This window comes from Punica granatum, chromosome 8, assembly GCF_007655135.1.
Source record: "Punica granatum isolate Tunisia-2019 chromosome 8, ASM765513v2, whole genome shotgun sequence".
Classification (NCBI taxonomy): Eukaryota; Viridiplantae; Streptophyta; class Magnoliopsida; order Myrtales; family Lythraceae; genus Punica; species Punica granatum.
The window spans coordinates 21,864,543-21,873,272 of NC_045134.1; the positions used below are offsets into that span (position 1 = coordinate 21,864,543).

At 39.2% G+C, this 8,730-nt stretch overlaps 1 long non-coding RNA gene across 1 annotated transcript; it reads right to left on the bottom strand.

The window, feature by feature from the left end:
- Nucleotides 1-5,358: 5,358 nt before the first annotated feature.
- LOC116215968 lies at nucleotides 5,359-8,730 on the bottom strand. Its single transcript, XR_004158597.1, has 4 exons — nucleotides 7,487-8,730; nucleotides 7,313-7,391; nucleotides 6,356-7,216; nucleotides 5,359-5,810 (listed from the first exon to the last, which is right to left on the bottom strand). It is a non-coding gene; the product is annotated as an uncharacterized LOC116215968 (long non-coding RNA).

The window sequence follows — 8,730 nt, forward strand, 5'->3', positions numbered from 1 at the left end:
CCGTGACACGAAGGTCACGTCCCGAGAGCCGTTCCACCGTGCAAACTACCTGAATTTTTTATTTTTATTTTTATTTTTGTTTTCTTTCTCTTTCTTTAAGGTTTCATGTTTCTTTTTTTTTTTCCTTGTTGATTCGGGTCAGTTAGGGTACTCCCCTCTTGAACACCATCCACAGCTACTTCCGTGGATCTCTTAACAACCTTGAACCCCGTGCCTAATCGGAGGAGAGACCCCTCATTTTCCTCACAGTTTCACCTCACTCGAGCTCCAAGGAAGGCTTACTCGGATTATTGTTGTACCTGAGCATCCAGCAGCTCACCTCACACTTTCCCCGATTCATTTTCATTCTTAAGGCATAGGTATGTCATCCACTAAACCCTTAGAGGAGTTAGGTCTTTTAATTTCCGAGTATTGTGGGGTGATAAGGCGGTCCCAGATCGATTTCCATGCATGTTTTGGTATGAACCGGTGCCCTTTTTATCGATTTCGTTTAAATCCCATATCGTTATGCATGCTTGAATTTTTTGTTTGAAATTCCGAGATTATGTGGATACCGATTTCGCATTTGTTTGTTATTGTCGTGTTGTCGATTCAATACTCACATGAATTGTGATGATGAGAAATATGTGTCTTGGATGAAAATAACATGAATCAGTCTAATCATTAAACCCGACTTTTAGAAATGAGGCATGTGAAAAGAAATCAATATGAATACGAATTTGAATATTTTCAAAGAATCAGATTTAGATTTGATTGTTTGAAGTGAGAATGAGCCCACACGAATTAACTTCATGCTCATTAGGCCGTTAAGGATAAAATCGACTAAATAAACCAAGACTGGTTTAATTAATCACTTGGACTTAAAATCGACGAATTAATTTTATTGTGATCATTTTGCCCATATTCTTGTGCTTGGAATGATGAATGTGTCTTTGATCGTAAGCTCACATGAATCGGTTTAATCATGCAAACTCGGCCTAAAATCAAAATTTTAAATTTCAAGACAGTTGGAAATTAGAGTTTATCGGGCGATTAACTAATGACTATTCCGACGACTCGAAATCCGTAAATTAAAGCATTCGGCAAATTTCTAATTAACCTAAAATTCTACATACGGGATAATCGGGACGTTAAATTTGACTAAATTAAATCACTTGACTCCTTTAAATGAATTGCACAAACCGATTAACAATCTGTAATCACGTCGATAGTTCAAGAACTGTTAGCCATGCCCTTTTTAAAAAAATTCACAATTTTAAAAGCACCGAGATACATGCAACGTAATCTTGATTTTTCATGCACACACATATTTCTTGATTCAAGGGCATGACTACCGGTTCTTGTCCTGCCGTCATCCTAGCGTAGGTTTGTGCATAGAATGGGTCAAAACACGGGAAAACAAATTAACCACAAACTCGGCTTAATCAAACATGGGCAAATAGTCAAGCAAAGGGTTAGGTTTTGGGTTTTCAGGTAAAAACACTCTTGTCATAACCCATAAAAACCACATTATCACGATACAGAATAATCTAAAAATAACCCACACATTCGAGACTTGACTATGGACATCATGTCTGTCGGGGTCCGTTAAAATAATGTTGAATGCTACATACCCTCTCTATCATCTCTTTTGTTTGTTTTAAGATAGGATTTGTATGCCAACATACCCCGGTTAATAATCAATTAATTCACGTAAATTCGGCGATAATAAGAAACCCCATTTTTTTTTTTGAGCTTGCTTGTTTACATTTTGCACTTGTTTGTTATGCGGATCGAGCCCGATCCTTTAAGACTCGATTCACACTGGGTCCAACGCCCTAACCTTCGATCACGGGGTCCAATGCCTCCATGCACCGAGTGCGCATTTAATTTAATTTCCGGTCTTTTCCAAAATCATACGGTGAGCATGAGTGAAATAACGGCCGAACGCGAACCGACCGGGATTCAGTCATTGTAATTTATCTTTTATTTGAGAGAACAATGTAAGGGTTTTATGATGCATATTTATTCATGTAATAATCCCGGTCGGAGAGTGGGCGGTTCAAGTGTCTCTTCGAATTTACGATGTCAAAACGTGCGAGTCGAGTGCAATCCTAAATCATGCGGTAAATAAATAAAATGGCAAGCCTAGCAAGCTAGAGTACCGAAAGGGCGTGTGGGATATAGGCCCACACGTAATAGAACCCCCGAATTCAGAATTTCCGGTTCCGTACAAGACCATTGCCTTATCATACTAGGTGTATTCATACCCTTAGACCCGGGCGACTCACCGGCCTTCGACCTTCGGGTCGTAAACAGGTAGTGGCGACTCCTTCTCACGTGTGTTCGTCGCGCGTCCCCGGGATGGTGGACACTCCCAAGCCGCGTTGCATTTAGGCTCGCGCATGCGTGCCCGACGAGACGAAATTCGGGTGCGCACAATGATAGTACAAACCATTATCTCGCCATTGACGCCATCAAGTGGTCCTTTACAAGACTATAAATTTTACACGATCACATAACTTAAGTAAAATATTTTGTACTATTAAGTTACAACTTCAAAACATTTTGCACCATCATATAACGTTCCATAAAACCGGTTTTGCACCATCAGCGTCTGTTTGACGGCATCAATGGCGAGATGACGGTTTGTACTATCATGTTAACATTTTATACCATCAAATAGTAAAAAAAAACTTTTTGGATCAACTTTATACATTATTAAAACTTTTTGGACTACCAGTATAATTTATCCTAAAATAAAAAATGTGAATTCGGATTAAAGACTTGAGTTTAGAGACTTGTAATGGAATAAATGTCTTTTAAAAAAAAAAATTATTTCTGTCTAACGTGACGCCAATGTAGTAGTGTGAGTTCTAGTTCATAAATAAGTGAGAGACAAACCCATTGGAAATAGTACATTGTAGCGTAATCACCTTCGCTTGTTAACCTAGAGGTCGCAGGTTCGATATTTAGTAGGATTATTTATACTCCTTTATTAATTATTTAAGATTTTTCATTCATTATACTAGATTCAATGCTTCATTTGCGATTGAAATTTTTTTTTGAGGTTTTTATAGCCTGTATACCATAGAGTTAAATAAAATTCACACGCCACTTAATTTTTTAGAAAATTATAACTTTTTTAGTGTAGACAAAAAGCTGTTACCAGAAAACTTTCATTTAATCAGACAAACCAATCTAAGAATTAAATTAGTTTAGATATATTTAATCATTATTATGGAAAAGTACAAATAAATAATTTTTTTATCTCGCGCATATTTGATTAATTGTGGTTATTCAGTAGAATGGTCTGATTGTGGCCTCAAAGGATGCAACTATTTGAAAGGTTGTACATATTATTGCTATTATATACTTTTTTTTTTTTCGATGTGAACCTTGATATCCGGAGCCTAATTGGGCCCCAACTAATCCAGTCGGGTTGGGTTGGCCCACTGAAGGGTGAAACTTTTCCAGCGTGGATTTTCTTCATTCACAAGACTCGAATTCGATACCTTGATTAAGGGGAACAAACGTTGAACTGCTTGAACCAATTCACATTTGTCATATTCCTTTCTAGTTTTTAAAGACACGTGATAAACCATTCGAACTCCCTAAAAAATGTACCTCATCTCTTATGAATTATCTTTTTTATTTTAATGTACTAGTGTAATAGCACGAGCATTGCACGTACGATGTGTGTTTGTTTTGATTCCGCGCTAAAGCATATTTTATATCAAACTTATAAGTCTTCAATATATGGATTGGCACTAGTATAGTTGAAATAAAAAATAGTCGAGAGATTACAATGATGAATTTCTCATTAATCAACTATATTTTGCTTATGAGGAATTCAAATACCCATTTTAAAGTTGAAGCAACCTTATGGCGAAATCTGAAACCGTCAGCAGTCGGGACCTCAGCTAAGGAAGATGATTGACACAGAGGGCTGATTCTAAAGCTAGTGCTTTTCAAAGGAAAGGGCAGAAGATTCGGTGAAATCTGCCGGTGGTAGTGACCATGGTGGGATCAGATCAATCATGGTAATGATGATGGCGATGATTTGCACTATAAGCATTAAATTGAACTGTAGACCAATAAAGAAAAGCTCAGTCAAATTGTTAAGTCGTATTGGTTCCTCATGAAGAAGCTGGGATCGCAAGGGATATAATGATTTACGTGTAATACTTTTTTTTTTAATCATAAAATGATCTGTCCAACTCGATGCATCTCTAAGTATGTACGCGAGTAACAATATGTTATTATTTCTTAGGAAGTCGCGTCATGCTTTCCCGAAAAATGAAGATAAAGAAAAACTGAGTGACTAAATTATATGATCAAAATCTTAACCGGTTTAACATAAATGTACAAAATATAGATGGAATGTAAGTAAATAATGCAGAATCATCACCAAACTAAAAAGCAGAATAGATATACTTACTATTAAAACAACACTCTTAAACTAACACGTACGACAATCCCTCAATATCAATTAGATGAAACAGCAGGATCCATTCCACGATAGAATGAAAACAATCATAGTCAAAGGAAAAAGATATATCTTGAGAAAATAAGGAATCTAACCTAAAACATGCATTTTTCAAGGGACAAGTTGGAACTCACAGAAACAGAACAAAAACAACTTATTGAAAAGTACAAAGAAAAAATCCATTAAACCCTCCGAGCAACTGCATAGGAAGCTCCTAAAATATATATTCGTCTTTCCTTCTACTCCTAATCAAATCAAAATAAGGGCGTTTTCTTTTTCTCCTCCTAGAAATCAAACAAGAAAGTACATAAAACCAATGGAGATTAGTAGGTCTTTGATAATTGGGGGTCGGCAGAGCATAACAGCTAGTAGAGACTTTATGCAAAGCACTTTCAAGGCAGATCAGGGAAAGAGCAAGGGAGAGGGTGTGTTCCATCTCTGTGGTTTACTTTTAAACAAAACCGCTGGAGGGGTGTGAAATGCTTTGGCCGAAAAGTCCCAACCATGTAGGAGGATATGAGGGGAAAAATGGCCAATTGACGGAGGAAAACCAAGGACCAATTCCCGTGGGAACTCAACAATGTAGTGGTTGTTGGAAGGCCATTACCTGGTGGGGTGCAACAGGGGAATGATCATGCAGAAACAAGGGCAATAACAACTGCGGCGACAAAATAGGTTCAGGTAGGGGGAAGAGTAGGATCCAAGCTGAATAAAAACTCAAAAGCAGATGGCTTATATATTATTGTTATCATGCAGATGTGATTGTATTCTTCTTACTTTTCTTTATTTGTTAGACTTTAAGTTGTATGGAAGCAGATATATCAACTTTTTTAGCAACAAAAAAATAAGCACAAGTGCACATTCATTCATTTAAGTATAACATAGGGCTATATAATGCCAGAGCATAAGTTATAAAACATGTGCCAAGTAATAAATAATATCTACAGAAAAACATAGGGGCCAACAAGGGTAAGGTGATCCATATTGGCTGGGGCAGCAGTATACATTATTATTCAAAAAGCATTTCTTTGACCGCAGTGGAATTCCAAAACGCAGCAAGAAGTGAAGCATATAGCTGTAGCAAATTAACAAAGCAGCAAAAAATGTGGAAAACCAAACAGTGGCAGCTACATGGGGAAGAGCAATGGACATGGGACAAGTAGGAGCTGCCTAGGGCAGATGGCAATGCTGGGTGATGATACTGCAGTAAGCACCCACTTGTAGCAGCGTACGGATGGGCCCTCTTGCGGCGCTTCTTGGTAGCATTCATTTTCTTCCTTTAATGCTTAGGCATAGGCAGGCATACAAATTGCATTAAAGAAGATGCAAGTCGCTTTTCTTCCTGAAACACATTGCGATAATGAAGAGGGTTGAAAGGAAAGAATGCAGAGGCATTAGTAGGGCCCATTTGAAGGCAGCAAGTAAGCAAATCCAAGAAGTATGATAAGAACAACATAATATTGTTACGAACTCGATCACTTCCTACTAAATTGGTACTATCCAGCAGGAGAATGACTAATCTCTGTACATGGCCATATTGTACTAACCAATAGGAGTAAGATACTGGGCAAAAGGGATGTGTAAATATGAGGAGCAAATGAGTCGAGGTTATGCTATCACATTAAATTGAAATTGATCAAGCTGATTAGGGGTCATGAGCCTCAAAATGAAGGTGGATCATAACGAGGGGCAAAATCACAACTATATGCAAAATCCAGCGAATAACTGCAGGGATGACGAGCAGAGATAAGAACTTCATTCATATGCCTGGTAGAAATTCCAGCATCCTTCAAGCAATTCTTACATGGATCATTGGTCCTCTCAATCAAGTAATTTACCATAATCTGAACTTTTATCTGATAAGGGTAATGTTCAAGTGTTTTGCACCTGAAGAATCTGCAGTGATAAATGGTAAGTTAATTTCTGTCTGGGATGTTGATGAGAGCTCTATCCTGGCCTTCTCAGTAGTTTCTCGAAGGCTCTGTAGGGCAAGCCCGTCCTTGGAAAGATCAATTCCCTCGGTTCTCTTGAACTCATTGACTAAGCGGTCCAACAATTGGAATCCTCTCCTCCCAAGGACGTGTCACTACCGGTGGTTTTGCCTTGAAAGTGCACACCGAGAACTTCTAGAGGAAACTTAAGCAAGATGTAGCACACGATGAGTTCAATTCATGATAATATTACTGGTGTGTACCTCAAAAAACCATTGATGTCTCCAAGGTGGAAACAATGAATGTTCCATCCCCAATATTGAAAACCATGGTTTAGACGTTCCTTCTTGTTCATACAATAGGACAGTAGAGTAGCAATGGGCTCATTGATGATTCTCTGGAGCTCAAGTCCTACAATTCTCCAGCATGATTTGTTGCTGGGCGTCATTGAAATATGAGGGGAATGACAATAACGACGTCAGTGATTGTCCTCCCCATATATGCCTCCGCAATCTCCATCTTAGTGAGGATGAAGGCACCAATTTGACTACGGGAATACTGATGTGCATCAGCCTCAACCCAGGCATCTCCATTTAGAGGCCTAATGATTTCATGGGGACCATCTTCATTTATTTCTGAGTTTGGGGATCATCAAAGGGTCTTCCAATCAAATGCTTGGTTCCAAAGACCATATTTGTCGGATTGGTCACTGGCTGTCATTTTGCTGGTGTACCAACAAGGACTTCAGCCTTCTGGTTGAAGGCAACCACAATAGTGTGGTTCTAGCTCCTTCGGCATTTTCGATGACTCTGGGGTCCTACAGACTTGACCAGCATATAAGTCACAACCAATCACGTAAACAGGCCCTTGAAATGATCAGAAAACAGCATATCAGGAATGTCAATATGATCACCTTTCCGTCCATGACTGCAACACAGAAGTTTGCACTACCCAGGTCAATACAAATAACCTCATTTCTTGCAGGTTTCATGCTGCACCAAAATCAAGCAAGGGAATAACTGAAAATATACAACAATTGGATAAACGGGAATAATTTTCTATGTCGAAAAAGAAATGATTTATGTACCAGAAAGCTCTACATAGATTTGCCCAGCTGAACCCATGATATAAGAACCAGATTGCGACAGCTTCGTGCTTCAAGCAAGCTGAGTGAAAAATTCACGGACCAGACAACTTCGCAGTTAAGAGATTCGGCAATATTAATGGGGGGAGGGGGAAAAAAACAAAACAATTGAACCAACTCTCAAGGAACATTAACACAACCGCTACATATCTGCAAATTCAAGTTTAAAAATTTGAAATTTATCTGAAGAAAGTAAGAAAGAACAGTTGAAGTCCCTCACCTTTACAAAAAATTAGGATCATACCAACTGAACTTTACAAGGGCAATAGTCGTTACCATCAAAATCATCGTTATCGTCAAAATTAAAATCCTTGGGAAGCAGGCCAGAAAACTATGCTCTTATATGAGAACGAACAACAGAATAACATCCCATGAAATAAATTAAAGTACAGCTCAGGAATGGGAACCTATCCCCAGGCATTTAAAAACTACTTGAGGTAACTCTTTAGTTCCCTTGTTAATTTCAATGTAGAAATGTAACGCTTGCAAGAGGATGGGTTTTGACATTCATATTTTCTCTGCACAACACGACAATGTAGAAAGTGCATGCACTCAAGAGTTATCTACACAAACAAGGACATAGTTTATCAAGCAGCAAGCGGACACCCTTTTGGAACATAACGTGCATGGTATTCGTGAGATGGGTGCAAGATATATGGCGGTAAACATCAGCAAATGTGAAAAGACTTGGTGAGGAACGCATGGTATATTTCCATCGTCTAAACAAAGTGCATAGAGACAACATTGGCAGGCAGAGCACGGTTATACTGCAGTAGCGATGATTTGCGGGTGTGAATGGGATCCAAGCAGCAATCAGGGGGTTTTGTCCAGCAATATCTGGGCGCAAGGCTGAGACCAATTGAGGGCTGAGAAGTGAGAATGAATGGTAAAATAGCGCGAGAACAGAAAAGCAGAGGCAACTGTCGAACAATTATGAAGCAAGAAATCGGAGAGGTGCGAAGTGGTGCAAAGGGCCGAGCACATGGCGGTCGTATTTCGACGAACAGGAGCGAGTTTGGAAGCTGTAGCGGGCGGTAAATGGAGGACGGCAAGAGAAGAAGGGACGCAAGGCACTCATATGGTCGCAGATGGCAGGAAAACAGGGTGTGTGGCGGGAGAGACGGAAAGTGTGCGAGTAAAGTGGCTGCAGGCTGGGTGGCAGCAGACGGAAGGAACAGACGGGCCGA